Raw genomic sequence first — 27,244 nt, 5'->3', positions numbered from 1 at the left:
TAGAAATCTTTCTAGATCGCATAAACAAAAGAAAAACACCCCGGGTTAGCATAGATCAGATGTATTTCTCTTCATTAGATTACATTAGCATAGAGTTAGTTTAGCAGTTAAAATCAAGACTAGTTTAGAAAAACCTCTAGATTAATATCATCAGACTCTACGCACACACACACACCCATCACATTGGGAAACTGGTCCCATTACCCCCAGTCGGACCCGCTGCTCCAAACGGGCAAGGAGCCGCCAACCAGGTTCCGGACCGGGTGGGTATCCCCCTTGTTGTTGACCCGACTTCGGGGCCCTCAACACATCCTCATGAAGTTTCAAGCAATAAAAATACTTTTGTAGGACTACCACTATTTTCTCTACCCTGAGATTTCCAATGACATGACTATAGTGCACCTCCCAAATCATCTTAGGACATTCGCTTGAAGGAACACTGATTTGTCCCATGGGGCATGACAGTGCATCCTAGAGGTGAAAGTTTGGAAATTTCTCACCTTCCAAGCATGTCTAGTATGTGCTGCTAAATTTTGGATTGCTCTTGTAAAGATGCGGCCACCCCTAGGTATCGTGCCCACAGTAGTCGAGCATAGTGATTAGCGCCATGATTGGTGGTCGGCTGAGGCAGTCTGCAACATGGTGTTTCCCTTCCTGTACTTAATATTCAGATGGAATTGTTGGAGGTATGTTGACCATTTTTTATGGTGATCATTCTGCAACTTCCCTTGTGTTTGTATGAACTCCAAGCGTCGGTGGTCTATGTGGATAACTGTTTCCTTCCCCATAATGTAATGCTTCCATTGATGGCAGGCTTGCACAATGGAATACATTTATTTGTTGTAAGTGGGATACTTTCATACTATGTTTGAAAGTGTCTCACTGTGGTAAGCCAATGGATGCCCCTGCTATGTAAGAACTACACCAGTAGCATAGTCGGAGGCATATGTCTCAATCTCAAATAGAAAATGATATAGATTCACAAGCTCATGTAATCTACTAAAACAAGAGAAAAGAATCTACTTATACTCTTTACAGCGGAAGCACATAAAGATCAAGCAAAACAATAATCAACAAGAGGAAGAACATCAATGGCACATAACACAATAATTATCTAGGGAAAGCCACAGCTCAAAACCCCACTATTTGTATTTCATTAATTAGAAATCCAAGATGAGATTACAATGCTTTTTCTCACAAGAACAATCCCAACACTCAGTGAAATCAATCTCCAACTCACAAGCAACCTCTTGACCAACACTTAGCCAATTTCTCTTGACTAACACTTAGCCAATTTCCTTGTTCCCTTGGTCAAAGAATTTGGATGAATGCAATATGCTTTGCTCAACCTTGAGCTTAACCTGCACATTTATTTCCTATCCTCCGCTTGATGAGTTCCTTTGGCCAATACTTAGCCAAATTTCCAAGCCTCCGGGATTCTAATTCTTTGCACAATTCCTGAGAGAATTAGCCTGTATTTAAAGGGAAATTCCTCAGTTCCTGAATGCATGCACTACCAGTGCAGCTCAGAAAATCTAAAACAAATAGTACACTATCCCTGCACTCTAGTCTCAACTGGGTCTTTCTCAAAATCGACATGCATGAGTTTCTAATGAGGGAATATTTAGTTAACTGGAGTAGCACTATTTGAGTGCACTAATTCATCAACTGATTGTTAAATCACTATTAGTTCCTCAAACCGTTTGGAAATAATTTAACTGGACTTAACTCAATAAACTGAGTTAACTAATTACCACTCATACTTAACTCATCCTGGACCCATATAATATACATGACTTCAGAAATAATTCAAACTCAAAATTTCTAAGTTAACTAAGTCAACTCAATCTAGTTAACTATTACGAGTTGCTATGAGAATAAAATTTATTTTTAATTCTGAGTTTAATTCAAGGACAAATTAAACTGGAATTTCTGGATTCTATTTTTATCATTTCTTGTTGCTATTTTCAACAATGTTGACCATTTTTTATGGCGACCTTTCTGCAACTTCCATTTGTGTTTGTATGAACTACAGGGGTTGGTGGTCTATGTGTATAACTGTTTCCTTCCCGAGAATGTGATGCTTCCATTGATGGCAGGATTGCATAATGGAATACATTTATTTGTTGTAAGTGGGATACTTTCAGAATATGTCTGAAAGTGTCTCACTGTGGTAAGCCAATGGATGTCCCGCTAAGTAAGAAGTGCACCAATAACATAGTCGGAGGCGTCTGACTCAATCTCAAATGGTTGTTGCAGGTCTGGTAATGTGATCACCCATGCAGAGCAGAGGTGATGCTTCAACTCCACAAACACCTTTTGTTGGGTTTTATACCAAAAAACCTTTGCTTTGGCTCTACCCTTGGTGACTTGAATTAAAGTTCAAGTGATATGAGAGAACCCCAACACGAACTTGCGGTAGAAATTAGCAAGGCCCAAAAAGATGCGAAGCTCTATTAGAGTGGCTTGGGCTAGCTAATCCCGAATGAATTGTATCTTGGCTAGGTCCACATGCACACCCTGCTCATCAATGATGTACCCAAAATATTGAACCTAGGTCATGCCAAAAGTGCATTTCTCCAAATTGGCACACAACTTGTGTTGTCGCAGGGTTTGAAGGACCCATCGAATATGGTGGAGGTGCTCTTCCCAATTCTGGTTGAAGATCAAGATGTCATCTAGATACACCACCACAAATGCATTAGTGAAGGGTCGCAAGATTTTGTCCATTAATCTCATGAAGGTTGTAGGAACATTCGTCAACCCGAAAGGCATGACCAACCATTCGAAAAGGTCCCCCTTGGATTTTAAGGTAGTCTTCCACACATCGAAGGGTTTGATAGACACCTAGTGATAACCGGACTTCAAGTCAATATTGATGAAACATTTATCCCCCTTGAGTTGGTCCAGAAGGTCATCAATCTGTGGGATTGGGTACCTATTCTGGACAGTGATCTTTTTCAGTGCCTCATAGTTAATACAGAGTCTCCAGGTCCTATCCTTCTTCTGTACCAACACAATCGGGCTCCCATAGGGTGATGAGCTTGGCCTGATGTGCCCTTTCTGCAACAGCTCTTAAATCTACCCCTTGATCTCATCGTTCTCTAGAATAGAGTGTCGATAAATTAGTCTATTGGGTGGCGACGCTCTCAGGGTCAAATCGATGGAGTGATTGACCTGACAATGCAAAGGTGCCCCTGTAGGTGAGGTGAAAATGTCCTTCTACTCCTCCACAACCTTGTCCATATATTGTTTTTGTCCGAAGGAGCCCTGTTTGGAAGCCATGACCACAACCTTCTTCTTACCCTGAGGGAAAATCATAAGGAAAACAAATTTCCTTGTTTGGGAAATGATCTTACTACATTGCTTTGCAGTGATTAAAGAGATGGCGTAGGTGAGGCTACCTCTGGTATCCTGTACAACTTATTTCCCAAAGTAAGAATCATAAAGCGAGCTCTAGACTCATATACAGCATATTGCTTCCACAAGTATGGTTGCCCTAATAATACATCACAAACTTCAAGAGGAGCAACATCATATAGTACCTCATCCATGAAGGGCTTGATGTTGTAGGGAAGATGACATTGTTGGCTGACGTGGAGATCTCATCCTTGATTAAGCCACTCGATGGTGTTGGCTATAGATGTGTTTTCATCAGTAGGCCTAGCCGCTTCAAGAACTATATTGAAATGAGGTTTTTTTGGCTCCCGCTATCAACAATGAACTACAATAGAGAACCCTTCACCCACATATGTGAGTGGAAGAGGCGTTCCCCCTCCTCTGGATCTTCAAGTTCATTCTGTTGGATCTTAGTGGTGGCCACTATGTCACTGGGCTCTGCATCAATGATCTACTTCCCATTTTAATTCCCCTTGTCGGGTTTTGACTCAGAGTCGAAACATGCATCTGATTCAGAAGCCTTCAGCTAGGCCACTAGCGATTGCTTCGTCGGACACTCACTTGTGTTGTTAGTGGAGCTCTTATGGAACTCACACCATTTTCACATATCCTTCTTTGTCTTCGAGGCTTTTTTATTTTATTGCGACATTGAAGGGTTGTCCTGGGTCACCCCGCCTTGGCTTTGGATTTTTCTCTATGGTTTGGGGACACCTTTTCCTTGCTTCGGATTCATAGATCCAAAGTCTCGCTTCTTCTGTTTAAACTTCTGCTCAATCTTGATAGCATATATGTATGTCATGTCGAGTGAGGAGATGTCCAGGGACTCCATCTCATCCTGGATGTACTTGTGCAGGAAGTCGCAGTACTTGAGTACCAAATTCTGCTTAGAATCCTTGATACCCAATTTTGTGCAGAGGATATGGAAAAAGTTTGTGAACCCTAGAACATCTTGGTCCCTTCCCTTCCGTAGCGTGGTCCACTTTATGTATTTATCTTCATAGCTCTTGACAGGGTATTATTGTTCCTTGATGGTGTCTCTAGAAGAATGCCAAGTGGGTGCGGTTGAAAATAATGAGGATTCCCTCTCGTCCTTTTTTTCACAATATGTTTCCCAATAGTCATTGACGTGTGGGGCGGCTTTGAGAAGTGCAAAAGTAATCTTTTCCCAATTGGAAAAATCATGAACTGAAAAATATCCTTCCAACATATTCAACCATTTATCTATGCAATCTGCATCTATATGGCCCTCAAATATGGTAATTTCAAAGTTAACTTGTACCTTAAAAGGAGTGGTGCCTTCAGAGTGGTTGTTGGATGAAGATCTGTTGCTTGTGGGTAGCAGTCGAAGGATATGGGAAAGGCTATCCATCATCATGTTCCTTTGTCACTGGAGGGCTTCCTCGAGCAATATTTTTATAGGATCTCCTACCCCCTCATCTTTCTTTTCTTCTGCCATAGGAGGTCATCGGTTTTCGGCTCTGGTCTTGTAAAGGTTCAACCACATCAAGCCCTAATGCCTTATACCCTGACCGCATAGGAGACATGCAAAGAAAAATAGAGAAAGAGCAGACCGCTCTGATACCACTGATCCGAACTTAAACAGGAGCACAAAAAATTACAAATATAACCATGAATACAAAGATTCAGTAGAAATAACACTTTATTAATTAATATCATAATATTGAAATATGCTTACAAACATAATGGAAATCGGCTAGCTCGGGCGAAGGTAGTTGATCTCTGAGAAGAGATGTTGCTACTACATGCCTTCGAACAATGTTACAATGAGGCTCAAGGGCCTATTTATTATTTAACAACAAGGGAAAACCATAAACAACCAAACCCCTAATCCCAGGAGATGAAACACCAAGAGTTTGTGGGCCTGTTGTGGTTAGTTGAGCAGCCAACTTCCCGGGGTCGTAACTTGGTCATATTATCTCCATTTGGCACGTATGATACCTTGTTGGAAAGGTCTCTCCTAGTATTACAGGATTTGTGGCAAGCCCTTTCATTTAACATTGGGCTTGCTACGAACCTCAAAAAAACGTCGTTTAGGGTGTCAAAACGGCTCCAGAAGTTCAAGACCCGAAAAAACTGCTAAAAATAGTAAATGTTGAATAAATAAGGAAAATGATGAAACTGACTGGAGGTCTAGGTGGAATAGGTGGGTGGCTACCAATATCCACCTATATCACTTACCTCGCCACCTCACCACCCACCACATATATATATCAAGTGATGCATTCTAAAACATAAATGCAATGGTGCATTGATATTGTATCACACACACCATGCAACCAAAACACATTTTAAAATAGCAGTAATAAGGACATTGCTCATAATGCAAAGAAACAAGTAGTTCACATGCCATTGAAGCATTATTTACATCAAAAACAAATTTAAGGCCAACAACCACTCTAATCAACAAACCCTAAGCCCCAAAAAATAAAATATCATTGTGAAAAAAAAATTGAACACATATGGGTAGGATTTGAAATAATAAAAAACAAATGTAAGCAACAACAAAGCTAGGGTTTTCATCAATAAACCACTAGATGTAAAAAATAATAAACTTAAGGTTTGCAACATTGAAGGCGAGTTTTAAACCCTTATATTTTACAGTTTGGAAGCTTAAGTTTACCACAGTCATTTTGTAGGAATGTCTACATTTTGGTTCCATAAGTTGATCCATCATCAGGACAAAAAACTTCCTGAGAAAATAATGTCGAGAGAACAATAATATTAATATAAGAAATGAGAAGCAAAAATGAATGAAATTAAGAAATGTCACCTATTAATAATTAAAAACCCTAATTCTAAAGAGAAATAAAATATTTGATAATGTAATGACCTAATAAATTAATAATTTGTTGGGGGATTATTAATTTGTTAAGGGATTATTCATATATTAATGATGTGATAACTATATATAATAGTATAATAAAGAATATATTAATATATTTAAAATTGTGTATAATATAATCATTTAATTTTATTATATTATTATTAATTAAGAAGAGATTAAAAGATAAAATATTATAATATTATAATGATGTTATTATTCAAGGTAATAAGATATATTAACTATTACCTGATATTATCTCCATAAGTTAAATTAGAGTAGTTTAATTCAAATAGTTGTAATGTTATAATTCTTAGTTAATAATTTATATCATTAATAATTAATTAACCTTAATAGAATAATATTATTAATAATTTAATTATTTATCTTTAATTCACCATATTATAATTATATTATTAATTATGATGAAGTGTTAATCTAGACATATGTAGGAGAGGGAGGGAAAAAAGAAAGGAATGGGAAGGATATTACAATAAAAAAGGTAAGGAAGGTAGGAAATCGGGTGGGTTTTAGGATTTCAGGACACTTAAGAATTCTTAAAGAGCGGGATCCAATAATTACTAATTTTAAGGCCATTATATTTGTTTAGATTATTAGGGTTTTTAATGATATCTAAATCTTCTCTAAAATGTCTTTTTAAGTAGTGGTTTTCCCTGGCAATAATTTTGGTGTTTTCAAGGTTTATATGGTGCTTGGTATTGTTGGAATGCTCGGTGAGGGTGGAAGAGGGAAAAATTCCATGACTTATATCAGCAACATGGTTTTTCATCCTAATTCTAAACGATCTTCCAGTCTCCCCAATGTAGCATTTACCACATGAATAGGTTATTTTGTAGATCCCTTGGTGTTGATGTGGGTCAATATGATCCTTGACGGTCCTCATTTCTTCATGGATGGTTTGAAAGCAATGGAGAAGTTCTTCTTTCTTAGAATTTTGGTGATTCAATCAGTCACACCTTTGATGTATGGAAGATAAATTCTCTTGCATGATGGTTTGGGTTCACATGGATGAAGCCTTCTTTTCTCTTCTTTTTTGAAATCTTTTATGATATGTTTTTATTTGTAGCCAATATTCTTGAACGCCTTGATCAGATAGTTCTGTTATTGTTCAATGTGTTCAATGTTGGAAATTCTAAGAGCTCATATGGAAAGAGTGTTAAGAACACCAATAATTTGTGAGGGGTGATGGTGGGAATTTGCATGGAGATAACTGTCAGTGTGAGTCTTCTTTTTGTAGACTTAGTGTCCTAAGGAAGCATCAGCTTTCTTGGTGACCAACACATCAAAGAAAGGTATGCTATTTTTTTCTTCAGTATCCATTTTAAATTTAATGTTCTTAGTTCTATTATTAAGGTGGTTGATAATTTTTTCAAGTTTAGTATCGCCATGAGACCACTTGACATTGGTGTCATCAACATATATTTTCAACCAACCAGGCTTTAATAGGTAAGATTCAAGGGATTTTTTTTTTCCATAAAAAGGTTTCCTAGAATGGGAGATAGGGGGGACCCATTTCTACTCCCATAGTCTGTTCATAATACTTACCCTAGAAGCTGAAGAAAGTAAATCATAATAAAACCTCAACAAGACTAACAGTCTAAGCATTAGCCACTTATTTGATAAAATTAATGGCTTTAGTTAGAGGAATCATGGTGTAGAAATATACCACATCAAAGCTATTAAGCCGATCTTTATTCTCAATTTTTTCTTTCTCAATAATCTTCACAAATTCACTAGAATATTTGATAAAAGAATCTGAATTACCTACAAGGGGCTTAAATATCTTCGAGACATATTTTTCAAGTTCATAAGTGGGGGAGCCAATAGTCTTGATAATAGGTCATAAGGGAACCCCATCTTTGTGGACTTTAGGGAGACCATAAATTCTTGGAGTAATTTCGCAATTAGGTGTGTTAGATTTAGTTATTTTATTACTAATCGAAGGTCTCGAAAATTCATAGTTTTTTTCTCATACAAAGGGTCAAAACTAAAAAATTGTTTCACTGTTATGAGTTTGACTAACCACTACCTAGGAAGTCATTATGAAAGTGGTTTTCATTTGGTCATCAAAGTCTCAATCATTAATGGGAAGGGGTGTTTGATTTTTTAGAGTTATCATTATGAATTTTGAGTCAGGGTTTGGGGATTTGTTAGAGTCGTTCAACTGAAAAATGTGTTCACAGTCAAAAGGAATGATGTCAAAGTATCATGGTTACTGATGAGCCCCAAAAATGTACAATTATTTGGGCTCATTCAACCTCCTAATTTGGCTTAGTCCACCATTCTCATTTGTTTATTGCATGTTTTGATTATTTTTATGTTAATAGAGTGAATTTGGTTAGTCATTATGCCAACAAGTCTAATGGGTGCTTTGTGTAGCCTTTTTGGTCAACTTGGAGACAAAATTGAAGGTCTTAATGAGCACTTGGCAGCCAAATTCGTGGGAGAACAAGCTAGAGGATTTGTAGGAAGGTGTCCCCCTCATTTATGGACCCTTACCTCGAATTCTCCACCATCAGCTCGGAGTTCAAGGGCCACCGAATCAATCAGCTCAAGGGCATCCAAGCAAGTCAAGTTGGACTGATGTTAACTACAAGTCTTGGGCAGCCAAGTCCCTAAATTTTAGGAGGACTGTTGGGTCCTCAAATTGTATAAATAAGAAGGCTTGGGGCCTCATTTTGGTTAGCTAGTGGTTAGTCATTTTGTAGCCAGTTAGTCATTTTGTTTTAGCCATTAGTTAGCTAGTTTATAGTTCGATTTTTATGCAATAGATTAGCTTTGCTTTCAGCTCATGTTCAAGTTCTCCTTGTGAACAGTTTTGATGTAACTCTTCCTTCTTGATTAATAAGGATGAATCCAGCTTTGCACCAGCTCTAAATCGCTCTTGGGAGGCTATAGTTCTTGGGGTTGGGCCCATCTCAAGCGCCCAGTACCTCCCTTGTTTATATTTATGTGTTTGCTGCGTTCTTGAAATAAAATCTGCTCTTTAGATCTTGCTTTGTTATTGTAGTTGGTTTTGATGGGTAACGTAGCTTTTTATGCTTAGAATCGATTGGTAGGAGTTTGTATGCATTTAGATCTTTTGGCACGTTCTTGCTCACGTGATGTATATGGTTCTCTTTTCAAACAAGGCTGTTGTTTATTCATTCATTAACAGTTGGATTGAGTTAGCTAGGACTTGGTTTGTTTGCAAGAATTCATTGATTTGTTTGAATTAGCATTGTGCGGGACATCTCTATCACCTTCATCACCTCCTCGTTCATCTGAGCCTCGTTCAGGTCAGCTCCTCCATCACCAAGTCTGTTTCTTCATCTCCCATCTGCTCTTTTGCCACGTAACCCTACCTTCTTACTTTTCCATTGCCTCAACCTTCGTTGATGCAAGTCAGCCTTCCACATCATCTCACCACTCCATCCATCAGTTCCTAGGTCACTTCAGACCCCCATCCTACCTCCATAACCATCCATGCATCTTCCATCAACCATCCATCCTCAAAAATCCAATTCGTAAACATCCTGTAGAAGAATTACAGAACATCCTGTAGAAACTTCCTGTAGAAGTTCATGAACACGGTTGCATGTCATCCAGACTTTGTGAAACTCTCAGAAAGAATACTGGGGATCCCTTAGACCCTCTTTGTACCATCCCAACCTTTCCCAAAGCATTTCATCCCTTGATCCATCCCTGCACAGTGGAAAACTAGTTAGAAGCACATGCATGATAATTTCAACAACTTAACCAAAAATACAAAAAGATGTTTTCTTCAAATAGTGATAACTTAGACACATGCATTTTACCTTCCTAGAAGTAATGGCATCTCTTTTCGTTGTTTGCATTCTTTCCTTTGCATCAGTAGGACTAGCTGGTAGAATTAGGGTTTGCTAGGGTTTGCTAGGGTTTGTGTTTCCTTTTGGCTTCCAGTTTCTTTTCGCAAGTAGATTAACTTCCTTTGAGTTAGCTTTCGTCCATCAGTTAAAAAGCTTCTTCTGAGAGCATATAGAAGTTGGCTTGAGCCCTAGCGGACTTGTGCCAGCTGACCAAGTGACAACTGCGACAAGAGCTAGTACTTGTGCATACAGCACCGTCGCTTCCAAGTTTGTACGAACTACCGGGTTGATAAAATTAGAGATAGGGAGCTCTAGGAGTTGTAGCATTATTGCTACAATACTAGAGCCCACCATCTTTTTGGCGCCGTTGCCGGGGAAGCGGCAGAGTATTGGTGATTGTTGCTATTCTTCTATTTTCTACTACAACTTTCTGCTAAGTAGTTTATTTCATTTCCATTCTGCAAAAGTAGCATAGACATTTCCTGCTTTCATAGATTAGCATTTCCTGCTTTCATAGATTAGCATTTCAATTCTGCAATTTCATTTCTGCAAGCGTAGATTAGCATTTCAATTTCGCAAGCGTAGCCTAACATTTCATTCCTGCAATTTCATTTGAGCAAAATAGATTAGTCCTTTCCTGCTTTCATTTCAATTCCGCATTTTCATTTCAGCAAGATAGTTAGTTGCAGTTCAATCTATTTTAGTTTTGCAGGTAGAAGTAGAAAAAACAAAAAAATCAACCAAAAAATTTCATTTCATGCTTTGTAGGAGTAGAGATAAGTTAGAAAAATGATTGCACAACACCCCCACTGCTTCACACAGCCAACGTTCTTCTTCGATGGCTGTGATGAAAGAACCCCTGGGTGGACATCAAGACATATCTGAAGAACCTCTAGGGGAGAAGAAGAAGAAACATTCCTCTGAAGCAAATGGCTACAAGCAGAAATGTTGGGAGCAGTCCCTTGTCCAAAGATGAATTTGCAAATCAGATCGAAGATTTCAAGAGTGATATGAGGCAGTTTCTTGCCATGCAACTGGATACCTTGCGGATCCAACAGATTCAAGAGGAAGCCAAGAGGGCTTTGGTCATCTTTTGTCCTAGGTGCACTAGAAAGCATCCTAGGAACGAATGTCCAATGCACTCCCTAGAAGTATGTTTTGTTTGTGAAGAATACCATCCTACAGATCAATGCCCTTCCTTACCCAGATTCAAAGCTGCATATCAGAGAGCCAAAGGAACCACTAAATCACTCTATTACATGAACCAAAGTTGGCCGCATGGACCTAGATCTTACCAGCAGGAACTGCAAGGGACACCCGAGACCTATTATGACCCCTACCAAGCCACTTTCATGCCTTCTTGGGGTCCCCCTACTCATCCTTCCTGGTTCACACCTCCTCCTTGTTCCTTCACAGATCCATATTATGCCCAACCAGTTGCTCATTCATTTCACTCTTATGCTCAGCCACAGCCTCAGTGGAATGCACCTTATCAGGAGTGGAGGCCCCAATACAACTCTCATCCCACTTATTTTCCTCCACCACCTGCTCATCCACAACCATCGCCTCCTCCTCCACCAAGGCAACCCCAAATGCCTACCCAACCACAATGCCATCCATCTCCATCTCAATTTCACACATCCACTCAACTACCCGTACCACCATTTCCAAAACCATACAATGGAGCAGCTCAACCCAATTGCAAAGCTGAGGCACAACATGTGCAAATGACTCCTCTTGAGCTCAATGATGTTCACCAAAGCTCAGGAAGAGTGTTGCAAAACCAAGATTCTATTGAAGAACCAAAGGAAAAAGAAGATTCAAAAGAGGATATCAAAGAACCATGGGCTGCACTTGATGAAGAGAAGAGATCAGAATCAGAGATCGAGAAAGCTTCCTCATGGTTACCATCAAACCCTCCATGTAGTCAAGAGAAAGATCAACAAAAAGAGGAAGAAGAGAAAGTCATGTTAGAAGGTGACATAAAACATGATTCAGATCAGAAAAAAGACCAAGGATATCAAAGCTATATTGAGACATGGTTCCAGACAGTCACTAAGTTGCAGCAGTACTCTCTTCCTCAGCTATGTTTTGTACTTTCAAAGTCAGATCATTTTGTCTCTGAAATTTGGATAGTTGTCAAAGCATGCATTCCGAGCCTTCACATCATTTTGTCTCTAATCTTGATGTGCACATGGCTCCATTGGAAGTATTCTTATACTTGAAAATGATTTTGTTTTTTCAAGTAGGGTAGGGTAGAAAAAAGGAAAAAGAGAAAAAAAAAAGAAAAAGAAAAAAATGAAAAAAAAGAGGAAAATAGAAATCTAAGGTGAAAACCTCCTCGGAGGCGCCTTAGATTGGCTCATTGATTGAAAACCTCCATGAGGCGGTCAATGGGTTGAAAAAAAAAGGAAAAAAGAGAATAAGATCTCTGGGTGAAAACCTCCCTTGGAGGCGCCCAGGGCAGGCAATTAGGGTGAAAACCTCCATGAGGCGCCCTAGTTGTTTTTCAAAAAAAAAAAGAGAAAAAGAAAAAGAAAAATAAAGCTAATCTCCATTGAATAATTTCATGTTATAGCAGTGACATTGCAGGTTGTAAGAAGGACGTTTCATGACAGGAGGAGCACTCAAATCAAGGTCAAAGGAATTTTCTTGCCTTCTACAGGAAGCTCTGTATTTCTACAGGAAACATCCTGTAGAACCTTTGGACGAGCCAAATCCAATTTCAAAAGTGAATCTAATGGTGGGAATCTATTGATTAGGCCTACAAGCACTTGTGTGTCCATCCCTTGCCTTCATCCATCACTTTTTCCACCTCCTTGTGCTTCTCATTGTGCTTCTACAGGAACTTCCTGTAGAAATTGTGGGAAACTAGTCATGCATTTCAAAAAGTGGTTTGGCGAACATGGTAGCTTCCTCAAGGGTTCAGAAGTCCTCATGCAGTCTTCCAACTCCTCCTCCATCATCCCTATACCTGCATCACAACCAAAATTCATTTTGTCATCCCATGCAACCAAAATGCAAAGTGCCTTAAAGCAAAAACACATAGAGCAGAATTTGTTTTTGCCATAACTTGAAAACCATGCATCCATTTGACAAACCGTTTTATGGGGAATTGTACAAGGTTGATGACAACATGCCTGAGCAGTTTCATGCAATTCTGGTGCACGGTTTCCAAGAAATCAGCCTCCATCACCATCAGCCATTTTTTCATTTTCTCCATATCCGTGCATCCGTTTTAAAACTTGTTTCATGGGGAGATGCACATGGGTGATAGTAGCCTACCCAAGCAGTTTCAGCCGATTCCGATGCACGGTTTCCGAGAAATCGACCTCTGAAATCTTCAGCCATTTTCCATTTTTCTCGAAATCCGTGCATCCATTGATCACTAATTTGATATGGGAGATGCATAATGATGGTAGGAACATGCTCACCGAGTTTCAGATCAAACCGATCTACCGTTTGGGAGAAATGACAAAAAGAAGTTATGGTCTTGTGACCATGCAGCAGCAGCAGCTTGAACAGGCAGAGTTGAACGTGGAAATGATTGCATGCAGCTCAGATCCGGCCAGAGGACACCTGCACAAGGGAAAGCAATCAAAAATCATTAGCCAAGCCTCATGCAATCAAAGGATCTGAGCATGCAGCAGCAAGAAGCTTCACAGGCAGCCGTTTGACTTCAGGTACGTGACTAAACCTTGTTCATCTTTTTGCATAGATCTAATCTAAAGCATTGCATGAATGAATGAGATGAGTGGATTCAGCCAAGAAGAGAGCCACGTTCAATTTCACTCAGCAAGGCAAAAATCACGCAGCATGATCAGTCATTCACGTGAAAATTAAAAAAAAAAAAAAAACACAGTTAATGGGAGATGTGTTGAACTCCAATGAACAGGATGTCAATTAATTAACAGAGGGAAGAAGACATGTATCACTGCAGTTTGAAAAATCTAGCGCACATGTTTTTGCCACCTCATCACAAATCACGGAGAAATTGAAGACGGCTTGGCTGAAACTCATGAACTGCTGTTCATCTGCACTTTCCACGTCCTCAACTAAAGTGTGCACAATCAGTTAATTGGTTCTCTATCATCAACTCATTTGATGATTATTTTATTTCTCTCCGAAATTGTTGCAATGATCATGATTCACTCGAAGTGTATTCGAATTCAGATGGAGATAAACGAAAATTAGCAGAACATCTTGGAGAAAAATATATGAAATGGTTAGCAAAACTTATTTCAACATCTTCAAATATGGTCTCGATGGTTCTTCCATGGCTCTGTTTGGCAGAGTAGGTGGTGGTATTTACACCAAAGCAGCAGATGTAGGTGCTGATCTTGTTGGCAAGGTTGAGAGGAACGTTCCTGAAGACGATCCACGCAACCCAGCTATCATTGCTGATAATGTTGGTGACAATGTTGGAGATATCGCTGGTATGGGATCAGATCTATTTGGGTCCTATGCTGAATCTTCCTGTGCAGCTCTGGTTGTTGCATCCATATCATCATTTGGAAACTCTCATGATCTTACTGCCAAGTGTTATCCCTTGCTTATTAGTTCAATGGGTATCGTTGCTTGCTTAATCACAACTCTGTTTGCAACTAACATATTTGAGATCAAGGCTGTGAAGGAAATTGAGCTTGCATTGGAAAAGCAACTTATTATCTCCATAGTAGTGATGACTATTGGCATTGCTGCTGTAAGCCTAGTTGCATTGCCTTCATCCTTCACTATCTTCAATTTTGGTGCCCAGAAGGTTGTAAAGAACTAGGAGATTTCTTCTGTGGTGCTATTGGTTTGTGGTCTGGCCTTGTTATTGGTTTTGTCACTGAGTACTACACTAGTAATGCTTACAGCCCTGTCCAAGATGTTGCCGATTCATGCAGGACTGGAGCAGCAACTAATGTTATATTTGGGTTGGCTTTGGGATACAAATCTGTTATTATTCCCATATTTGTTATTGCAGTAAGCATTTTATAAAGAAAATAAAGCTGCCGCAGTCAGAAAGTATTGTCATGTCAGGAACAGAAACGTGAATCAAGGTTAACCAATGGAAAAACAGTGATTTAAAGGCCTGGAAACACTTTTTCCCATCCAGATTTGGCATGCAATATCTATTCTCGAGTAGTTCATTGTACATGTGTGCTTTTATAATACATTAGACTTGCCATTTGTGTTGGATTCGTCAGCTTTCAGGCAGCGCAGTTCAAGGAGAAGGCACCCCCAGCCAAGCAAGTAAAATCAGTGAAATTGGTTCTACAAGAAGCTAGCAGACTGCTTCTACAGGAAGCTAGCAGACTGTTTCTACAGGAAGACAGAGACTGTTTCTACAGGAAGCCAACGAACAGTTTCTACAGGAAAGTTTGAAAAGAGGGAAGCCAAAGGAGAAATCGGCCAAGATGATTAGCCAAGGAAGCCACCAGGGCTATCAAAGACAAGGAGAGAGATTGGTTGCTCAGAGGATGAGCAACACTTTCAGTAGGGGGTGATGATGAGCCCCAAAAATGTACAATTATTTGGGCTCATTCAACCTCCTAATTTGGCTTAGTCCACCATTCTCATTTGTTTATTGCATGTTTTGATTATTTTTATGTTAATAGAGTGAATTTGGTTAGTCATTATGCCAACAAGTCTAATGGGTGCTTTGTGTAGCCTTTTTGGTCAACTTGGAGACAAAATTGAAGGTCTTAATGAGCACTTGGCAGCCAAATTCGTGGGAGAACAAGCTAGAGGATTTGTAGGAAGGTGTCCCCCTCATTTATGGACCCTTACCTCGAATTCTCCACCATCAGCTCGGAGTTCAAGGGCCACCGAATCAATCAGCTCAAGGGCATCCAAGCAAGTCAAGTTGGACTGTTGTTAACTACAAGTCTTGGGCAGCCAAGTCCCTAAATTTTAGGAGGACTGTTGGGTCCTCAAATTGTATAAATAAGAAGGCTTGGGGCCTCATTTTGGTTAGCTAGTGGTTAGTCATTTTGTAGCCAGTTAGTCATTTTGTTTTAGCCATTAGTTAGCTAGTTTATAGTTCGATTTTTATGCAATAGATTAGCTTTGCTTTCAGCTCATGTTCAAGTTCTCCTTGTGAACAGTTTTGATGTAACTCTTCCTTCTTGATTAATAAGGATGAATCCAGCTTTGCACCAGCTCTAAATCGCTCTTGGGAGGCTATAGTTCTTGGGGTTGGGCCCATCTCAAGTGCCCAGTACCTCCCTTGTTTATATTTATGTGTTTGCTGCGTTCTTGAAATAAAATCTGCTCTTTAGATCTTGCTTTATTATTGTAGTTGGTTTTGATGGGTAACGTAGCTTTTTATGCTTAGAATCGATTGGTAGGAGTTTGTATGCATTTAGATCTTTTGGCATATTCTTGCTCACGTGATGTATATGGTTCTCTTTTCAAACAAGGCTGTTGTTTATTCATTCATTAACAGTTGGATTGAGTTAGCTAGGACTTGGTTTGTTTGCAAGAATTCATTGATTTGTTTGAATAAGCATTGTGCAGGGCATCTCTATCACCTTCATCACCTCCTCGTTCATCTGAGCCTCGTTCAGGTCAGCTCCTCCATCACCAAGTCTGTTTCTTCATCTCCCATCTGCTCTTTTGCCACGTAACCCTACCTTCTTGCTTTTCCATTGCCTCAACCTTCGTTGATGCAAGTCAGCCTTCCACATCATCTCACCACTCCATCCATCAGTTCCTAGGTCACTTCAGACCCCCATCCTACCTCCATAACCATCCATGCATCTTCCATCAACCATCCATCCTCAAAAATCCAATTCGTAAACATCCTGTAGAAGAATTACAGAACATCCTGTAGAAACTTCCTGTAGAAGCCCCTGCAGACTTCCTGTAGAAGTTCATGAACACGGTTGCATGTCATCCAGACTTTGTGAAACTCTCAGAAAGAATACTGGGGATCCCTTAGACCCTCTCTATACCATCCCAACCTTTCCCAAAGCATTTCATCCCTTGATCCATCCCTGCACAGTGGAAAACTAGTTAGAAGCACATGCATGATAATTTCAACAACTTAACCAAAAATACAAAAAGATGTTTTCTTCAGATAGTGATAACTTAGACACATGCATTTTACCTTCCTAGAAGTAATGGCATCTCTTTTCGTTGTTTGCATTCTTTCCTTTGCATCAGTAGGACTAGCTGGTAGAATTAGGGTTTGCTAGGGTTTGTTAGGGTTTGTGTTTCCTTTTGGCTTCCAGTTTCTTTTCGCAAGTAGATTAACTTCCTTTGAGTTAGCTTTCGTCCATCAGTTAAAAAGCTTCTTCTGAGAGCATATAGAAGTTGGCTTGAGCCCTAGCGGACTTGTGCCAGCTGACCAAGTGACAGCTGCGACAAGAGCTAGTACTTGTGCATACAGCACCGTCGCTTCCAAGTTTGTACGAACTACCGGGTTGATAAAATTAGAGATAGGGAGCTCCAGGAGTTGTAGCATTATTGCTACAATACTAGAGCCCACCAGTTACAAATATTACAGTTTTCTCCCTCTTCTTATAACAATTATTCCCCTCATTCTATATTCCCTATTTGTCCCTATTCTCTATTTGTTCCCTTAGACCTACATATCCTATTCCCTTATTCCCTTATTATTTAGAATTATTCCCTATTGCAAAACATCCATGCCATCCCTTATTCCTATTTAGGCCTAAATCCCCTTTATCCTAAGCCTAAGTCCCTTTTAACCCTAGGCCTAAATTCCCCTACTAAAACATCATTTTGTATGATGATTGAAACTCACCAGAATACACCATACATTCATTTGGTCATCATACCCACATCATTCTCCCAAATCCTATCATGCCCCCAAATTTTAAATACGGTTGCTTTTCAGGTGGAGCGTTAATCAAGCAATAGGTTTAATTACGTCATCACACATTTTGTATCATTTTAATATCTCTCTAAGAGGCCACCATTTTTATTTTTTCTTATCACAGGTGAATGAATTACATCGTCATAATAGGAGGTATGAAGAATTGGTCACACATTGAAGGTAGATAGTAGAGAGTTTCAGAAATTGTGTTGCGTCGTCGCTATGCAGGGTGTCCCTGAAGCTATCAAAGTTCATGTAGATCAGTCTCAGCATTGTGGGAGGTAGGAGTCAGTTGCCTGTTTGTGAATTTGTTGCTCAACAACCCGATTAAGCATAGTAAAGGTCTTGTTGTTCTCTCTTTGAAAAAAATTGTGATGTATACCTTGCCTGTCAAACACGCACATAGCCAGTTTCTAATTTAAAGTTGTGTCTTGTTGATGAGGAAATGTAACCATCATGAAATCCTAGGTGGTCAGGGTAAATTGTAAAGGGAAATAAAGTGTATTCCTGCTCACTTTTGACATTTGAAGCCTACTCTGTCATCACTGTTTCATACACCTGTTTTGTTAAGTTTGCGTTGTCACACTTGTTGAGTCTTTCACTCTCTGACTTGTACACGTAACCTTTCATAAAGTTTGAGTCGAGCCTGCCAAGTATTAGGGTTAATGGCTCCCACTACTAGCAGAAAGGGAGGGGATATAGTACGCGTTGAACCCAACACCTTAAACCTCATAAATTCCTCCCCATCCATTAGAGTTGCTTTCAAGAATGTTGGTTGCATTCCATTCTGTCAGAAATTCCAGAAGGTGGGTCACAATACCATATTGGCTAGCCTTTTCACCCTGAACCTCCATGATAATAAGGTCAAATGTGTGGAAATCATTATTACAGAAAAAATCATTGCAGATGCTACAATTCTCCCCAAAGTAGGTGAAAAATGGTTCCAAGGAGATGAAATTGGCATCTCAGCCTTTAAACAGTTTGTCAAGACTAAGTTCAGTGATAAGTTTGCTACAACGTTTCCTACCATCTACCTTTAGGACCATTACAGTGAACTGTTAAAAGTTATCCAGAGGTATTTCACGTGTGAGGGTAGATTCAACAGGGTATACAAGTATCATCTGAGACTTCTAAGGCACTTCACAGATAAGAAACCTATGAACCTACCCTTTTTCTTATTTAAAAGATTGGAAAGCATGGCAACCAAAGCTCATATGCAGAAAAATAATCATATGTCAAGTCTTTTTCATTTCTCCCTCGTAAAAATTTGGTCAAGTTTGCAATTGATAAGAGAAAGATTTATTGGCCTGAGTTCCTGTCTAGCGTTGGTTTATTGCCATAGACAGAATCTTCATCAGTAAATCTTTGTGAGGAGGAATAATTTCATCAAATATAAGAGAAGAAGGTCACTCACTCAGTTAAAGAGGCCAAGATAGTTGAAGAAAAATATGAGAAACCCAACAAAAGGTTCAAAGGTAAACTTGGCAAATAGGGTAAGAAGCAGGTTTCAAAAGGCAAAGAGAAAACTTTAGAAATCAAAGTTCAGATGGCATCATCTCAGATCCCAAAGTTCCAAGTCAAGGTAGAAGAGACAATTAATAATGAAGAGTTCATGATGAAACATAGAACTAGGTCAAGTACAAATAAGAATGTGGAGGGGTCAGGGGCTCAAGTAGTTGTTGAAATTTCAAAGAATAGAAAGGAAGAAAAACAAGAAGACAACAAAGAAGAGGAAGTGAAGCAGGATGAACCAATCCAGTTTGAACAAGGAGAAGACACAATTCAATATGAACAAGACACCATACAGTATGAGGAAGAAGACCCTAAGGTGGTCAAGATGAAAGAATCCCTTTCCAAATATCAGATGAAGATAGCATTCTTGAAGAAGAAAAACAGAGACCTGAAAGTTGAGCTCAACCAACAAATTAAAATTCAGAGTCACCTCCTAAAATTGTTGCTAAGAGGAAAGGTAAACATGTCTCATTTGCTGAACAGGCCAAGGAGATTGCAGTGGAGTCTAGTGGACCCTCAACTAGAGCATCCAAGTCAAAACTCAGTTATGTACAGCAGATGAAAAAGGTGGCTCAAGCACTTGGAAAGCCACATTTTGATCAATGGAAATAATATAAGAGATGCTTATAACAGCTAGAGGAAAGTCAGGAATAGGTCAATATGTTCAGGAAAGAGAATTAGAACTGTAAGAGGTCATTGCAGCATATTCTTGAGAACTGTGACAAAGAGGTTCGTGAGGCATCCAAAGCCCTTGACAAAGGTAAACCTTTTGTGAAATGGTCTATTCCTGTAAGAAGACAGTGTAAAAATCTCTATGTCAGGAACCTAGTATTGAATGCAAAGCTGAGGAGCATGAAAAAGAGTTTGGACAAAGCATGGGGACTGGTTAAGAAGTATAAGGAGGCAACCAAAGCACCTTCACCTGGAAGAGTTCCAAAGCTGAGGTCTAAGGCTATGACTGAAGAAAAACCCATATTTCCACTACCCACTGAGAAAATTGACCTCACACCTCAAGCTTCAAAGACCAAAGCTTCCACCAGCAAGACCTCTAGCAAAAGGAAGAGGAGGTAAAGGGTCCTTGACTGAAGTCTGAAATTTTGTTTTTATTTCAAAATTCAAGTTGCAGATGTTGTTTTGGTCGGTATAATGGTATGGTTCTAATGTTTGGAGTGGATTATACTAGCATGATGGTGTTTTGTTAAGATTGGAAAAAATTTAAAATACAACTTTTAAAAATGCACTACATAGTTTCTACGTAGTCGCTGCACAGACCCTGCCTATACACTTGCACACATATTGGGAGGAAGCCACTTATCAGGGTTTGAAGTTATGAATGTGGAGTAGATGTGGCAGCCAACTCAGATCTTTAGCAGCCAACCACGTGTCAATTTTGAAAGGAAAAATTCCCCATAGAGTCGCTTTCTAGTCGCTACTCAATCCCTGTTCAGTCATCGGCCAACTATTCTTTCTTTTACTATTTGATTTGGCTCATGAAGATATGGTTTTTGAAGATAAAGATGTTTTACATCGATATTTAGTTTTTTCTATTTAGATAAAGTCATGAATACTTTATGGTTTTTTTTTATCGTAAGGTGGAAAGGACTTAAAACAACAAAAATCTTTCCTCTTTTTAAATTTTGATTCGATGCATTGTTGGATCAATGATACGATGAATCTAGACGGTTAGTTTTTCTCGTTATATGTCTATATAAACTCGAAAATATATGAAGTAAATGTTCTTTGCTTCAATATTGTTGGGAGCAATTATAGTCATATGTTGTGATCTGTATTAATGAGTATGATTTGATGCTAAAGAGATTCTAGTTATATTGCAAATATATTTGTGGTATGAATGCTTCGAAATTGTTGTTCTTTAGTTTATGTGTAATCTTCTTTATGTTATCTTCTTAATCTGCTTTAAAGGTGTATGGAACAACTATGCTTGAATTCATTTCACATGCTCTTGTCTAGCTGCACCAAAATATTTCAGTTGCAAATGGAATGTTTATACCTTTGAATGCTTTGTCTTTTTCCTCTTGATATTCATTTATCCATAAATGTCATTTGTTCTGCTATTGTAGATGAGTGTCTTGATGTTCCTATTTCGCTATACTATAAATTGTTTTCTCATTTCAAAGTTGTACTAGTCAAGACTCTGTATATGAAACTAGTTGGGAAATGCATAGGCATGATGGACCAGGGAGGTCATGATCACATGCATTAGTTTTCCTAGAATCCTCTACCACCCCCAAATCAAAAAATTAAACACTTTCCAGATCCGGTCTTTGCTGAAGGTTTTTTTTCAAAGTTCCTATCTATGAGTTTGCTCTATGAGGGAGCCCACTCAGGTTGAAGAAGACCAATCTATCAACCAAAAGAGGTTTTTGGTTACCTATGTGATCATCTTCCTTCAGCCTAAAAGGAAATCATGGAGTGCTAACAAGGGGTAAGTCTCTTTTCAATCCATTCGTCTAAGTTAGAATTCTTGATGATCATTTTAACCTCTTTAATAATCTTGGGAATTGGATTATTATCTAATTTTATGTAGCTATGACTACAATCAAGGTGTTAATTCATATTTTTTATATAGTCACTTTTATCCATAAGGCGCCACCCTTATCAACCCTAGGGACAACAATATTGTCATTGTTTTTAATGCTCTTAATGGCTAGAAGTTCTTATTTGTCAAGATTTCTCTTAGGAGGTTTGGAGTTCTTTAATATAGAGGTGCAGACCAATCTGATAGCTTCTTTTTCATCAGTGATTAAACCACTAATGCCTTCTTCAATACTATAGAATATCTTCTCAGGAGGAATCTTTTGGGAGTAATGGAAAAATTAAGGTCCTTATTTAGAATTGAATATTCTTCTTTAGTTAATTGGTGAGAGGAAATATTAATAACTTTTTTAGCGATTCTATTGGAGTCTTTATTGGTAAGATAAGGAGTGCTTTTCATTAGGTTCTTAGGAGAAATTATATTGGATTTAATGGCTCCGTTGTTGTTGAGAAGTGCAACAAGAAGTCTCAATTTGATTTTTCCTTGGTCAAATTGAGAAAATTTGAATTTCCACATCACTAGACAACTTGAATGTAGTTAACTTGTGTGACATGGCTTGTGTCACTTAGTTTACTCATTAAATTCAAGTTAGAAGGTTTGGAGTTCAGTTATGCATGTGTGATTGCTAATTTGGAGCAATCAATGTTAGTTATTTCTAGTTGTATTTAGTTAAACTAGTTCTAATTATTGATAGAACTAGTGGAAGGTCAGTTGTGAATTGGGACAACATTCTAACACAGTAATCATCTAGTTAACTGATAAATCAACCCAAATTAGCTAGTGCATGTAGAGAATTTGAGTTCCTCAGTTGTGGTGGAGATTCCTGGACAGTGTAACATCAGTTGTAGACTAGTATTTAGTGTATAAGTGTTGCATGCAACTAGATGATCAACCTTGGGAATTGTGCAATCAATTGGAGGAATATTCCAAAACAATAGGGTCCTCATTCCTTGGGAATTGCGCAAGGAAATAGGTTCTCAAGCTGAGGCAAAAATTGACCAATTCCGAGTCTCAGCCTCTCATTTAGCATAGAGGTAGGTTATTCACTTGTAGGTTGTTCTTAGAGCGAGCAAGCAAAGTTAATACATCTCTATTCATCTGATTTAATGTAAGTAGGCTTAAGGGGATTTTAGCAGTCGCTTTCTCCTAGAAAGATATTGTGCATGTGTGTTATTTCTTATTGCATGTGTGTGATTGTTCTTCTAAATTGTGAATTAAATTCCACATAGCAGTAGAATATAATTGAGTCTCTTGATTTAGATTAAAATTTCTTGAGCAATTTTAACTCTATCACCATAGTTCCACATGGCATCAAAGTTTGATTCACATTAGAGCAATAAATTCTAAGTCGTTCCTTAGGAGATTCAAATTTGCAGCTTCATTGTAGTAGGATTTCTTTTGAGTTGGGAAGACGACCTTCAACAGGCTGAGATTAGAGTATTCCTTACAAGGCAACTCAAATTTCATTGCATGAAAGGATCACATGGAGGAAGTGTTGGATGACAATGGATTGCTAGAACATGTAAAGACAAATATTGTAAAACCACAAGAATATTATGCACATAACCTAATCCAATGGAATAAATATGTATCCAAGGCGAGGAGAATAATCTTGAAGGGAGTGCAAGACCACATTGTCTAAAATATCGATGAAAAAGAAACTTCTTTCGCAATGAGGAAGGCACTGACAAAGCTGTTTGAGAATATCAATGATCATAGAAAAATGACCCCCAAAGAGAAAATTTGAAAAATTAAAATGGAGAAGAATGATACTATCCCATAGTATCTCACCAAATTTACAAAAGTTAGAGATGAGATTGGAGGATTTGGTGTGGTTGTTGTAGAAGAGGACCTAGTGAGCCTAGCTCTTCTAGGCCTTCCCAAAAGTTGGCATAGCTACCAAGAATCGGTGAATGGAAGGGAAAATTTACTGAAGTGGGAAATTTTGTGGTTTGACTTGGTACAAGAAGATTTTATGAGAAATAACCGTGATGGAACTTCATCCAAAGCAGAGGGTGAAGAAATTTTTCATTGATTGGAAAGGGCAAGAAGGGAAAATGGAAGAAATCTCAAATCAAACCAGAATCTAGCTAAGAGGGCAAGAAGAAAGACTTGTCCAAAATAAAATGCTTCAATTTTCATGAATTTGTGTACTATGCTACGAAGTGTCAACACAAAAAGGATGGTAAGAAGAACTTAAGAGGAGCAACAGGTGAGGCATTGGTTTCACAGTTTGAGATAGACTTCACCCTTTTCACATGCATGGCAAACACTGTGATGGGGAGTGTGTGGTAATTGGATTACGGTGCCTTGTTCTGCATGACAAGGTGTAGATATTTTTTCAATGACCTATAGGAGAAATATCTCCAAATGCATATTGAGTTGGGGGACAATAGAAGGTACAACCTTATCGGGATTGGTACAGTAACCTTTAAGAGGGATTCAGGATCCCCTCTTCACCTCAAATATATCATGTTTGTTCCAATCCTAAAGAAGAATCTCATCTTTGTAGTAGTTTTGGAAGGCCACGGTTATGATGTGATCATCAACAAAGGGAAATCATTCCTTAGACACATGGCCTCTTAATAGGTGAGGCAGATCGGGGTTCATGTGAAGAACCTATACAAGTTGGATGTGGAATATTTCCCTGTATTAAGCAGTAAGGCAAAGAAAGTGCAGAATCACGAAGTTGGTGAGCTCTGGCACAAGATATTGAGCCATTTTCATCATGGCATCGTAAAAATTATGCAGCAAATAGCCGCTAACATCCCTAAAGGAGCACTTGAGCAGCAGGATGTCTACAAGGGTTGTACCTTGGGGAAGTATGTGAAATCCACATTCCCTAATTGAGATAGCAAAGGACATGCAGACTTGGAGAGAGTCCACTCTGATGTATGTGGACCTTTCTTAATAGCCTCCACTGTTAGACATTAGTACTATTTTATTTTTATTGATGATTTCTCAAGGAAGTGTTGCATCTTCTTCACGTGGAAGAAGGATGAGACATTCTCAAAGTTTGTGGAGTTCAAGGAACTAATTTAGAAAAAGAATGGAAAGAAGGTGAAGGCTCTCAAGAGTGAAAATGGAGGTGAGTATGTTTCTAATAACTTCAAGGATTTCCGTGTAAAATAAGGCATTAGAAGAGAGTTGACAGCACCCCACAACCCACAGTAGAATGGGGTAGCTGAGAGAAAGAATCGTAGCATTGTGGGAGTTGCGAGAGTTATGATACATGACCAAGGCTCGCCACTGCATTTGTGGGCAGAGACATGTAACATAGTAGTCTACTTGTAGAACTGGAGTCCTCATCAGATTCTTGGTATGATTACACCGAGGATGCTTTCTCGGGGAGAAAGTCAGATGTGTCTCACTTAAGAATTTTTGGAGCCTCTGTTTATTTCGATGTCTCCAGAGATTCGAGGAAGAAGCTTTAGCCAACAACAGAGTTGGGAGTTTTTGTGTGTTACACAGAAACTCCACAAAATTATCATGTGTACTTACCTTCCCTCAGAATGACACCTGTGGGCCCGTTGGGGTTAGTTGAGCAGCCAACTTCCCGGGTCATAACTTGTTCATATTATCTTCGTTTGGTGCTTATGATACCTTCTTGGAAAGGTCTCTCCGAGTATTACAGGATTTGTGGCAAGCATTTTCATTTGACTATGGGCTTGCTACGGACCTAAAAAAATTCCGTTTAGGGTGTCAAAACAACTCCAGAAGTTCAAGACCCAAAAAACTGCTAAAAATATTAAATGCTTAAATAAATAAGGAAACTGATGAAACTAACTGGAGGCCTAGGTGGAATAGGTGGGTGGCCACCAATATCCACTTGGATTACCCACCTCGCCACCCCACACCCCCCCCCCCCCCCCCCACCACATATATATATCAAGTGATGCATTCTAAAACATAAACGCAATGGTGTGTTGATATTGTATCACACGCACCATGCAACCAAAACACATTTTAAAATAGCAGTAACAAGGAACTTGCTCATAATCCAAAGAAACAAGTAGTTCACATGCCATTGAAGCATTATTTACATCAAAAACAACTTTAAGGCCAACAACCACTCTAATCAACAAACCCTAAGCCCCAAAAAATAAAATATCAGTGAAAAAAAATTGAACATATATGGGTAGGATTTGAAATAATAAAAAAACAAATGTAAGCAACAACAAAGCTAGGGTTTTCATCAACAAACCACTAGATGTAAAAAAATAATAAACTTAAGGTTTGCAACATTGAAGGCGAGTTTTAAACCCTTATATTTTACAGTCTGGAAGCTCAAGTTTACCATAGTCATTTTATAGGAATGTCTACATTTTGGTTCCATAAGTTGATCCATCATCAGGACAAAAAACTTCCTGAGAAAATAATGTTGAGAGAACAATAATATTAATATAAGAAATAAGAAGCAAAAATGAATGAAATTAATAAATGTCGGCTATTAATAATTAAAAAACCCTAATTCTAAAGAGAAATAAAATATTTTATAATGTAATGACCTAATCAATTAATAATTTGTTGGGGGATTATTAATTTGTTAAGGGATTATTCATATATTAATGATGTGATGACTATATATAATAGCATAATTAGTATATATTAATATATTTAAAATTGTGTATAATATAATCTTTTAATTTTATTATATTATTATTAATTAAGCAGAGATTAAAAGATAAAATATTATAATATTATAATGATGTTATTATTCAAGGTAAAAAAATAAAATAAAAACAAAAAGAAGATATTATCTCTAGAAGTTAAATTAGAGTAGTTTAATTCAAACAATTGTAATGTTATAATTCTTAGTTAATAATCTATATCATTAATAATTAATTAACCTTAATATCATAATACAATTAATAATTTAATTATCTATATTTAATTCACCATATTATAATTATATTATTAATTATGATGAAGTGTTAATCTAGACTTATGTAGGAGAGGGAGGGAAAGAAGAAAAGAAAGAAAGGGGAAGGATATTACAATAAAAAAGGTAAGGAAGGTAGGAAATGGGGTGGGTTTTAAGATTTCAGGATACTTAAGAATTCTTAAAGAGGGGAATCCAATAATTACTAATTGTAAGGCCATTGTATTTGTTTAGATTGTTAGGGTTTTTAATGATCTCCAAAGCTTCTCTAAAACGTCTTTTTAAGTAGTGGTTTTCCCTGGCAATAATTTTGGTGTTTTCAAGGTTTATATGGTGCTTGGTATTGTTGGATTGCTTGATGAGGGTGGAAGAGAGA

The 27,244-nt window shown here is 38.3% G+C and overlaps 1 pseudogene; it reads left to right on the top strand.

Annotated features, from left to right (window-relative positions):
- Positions 1–14,365: 14,365 nt before the first annotated feature.
- Positions 14,366–14,863, top strand: LOC149242880 (pyrophosphate-energized vacuolar membrane proton pump 1 pseudogene; annotated as a pseudogene).
- Positions 14,864–27,244: the final 12,381 nt, after the last annotated feature.

This window comes from Pinus tabuliformis, chromosome 8 (assembly GCF_031772625.1).
Source record: "Pinus tabuliformis cultivar Carrire ecotype Pingquan chromosome 8, CPIR1, whole genome shotgun sequence".
NCBI classification, from domain to species: Eukaryota; Viridiplantae; Streptophyta; class Pinopsida; order Pinales; family Pinaceae; genus Pinus; species Pinus tabuliformis.
The sequence above is the reverse complement of the archived record's forward strand: the minus strand, read 5'-3'. Positions and strand labels throughout refer to the sequence as shown.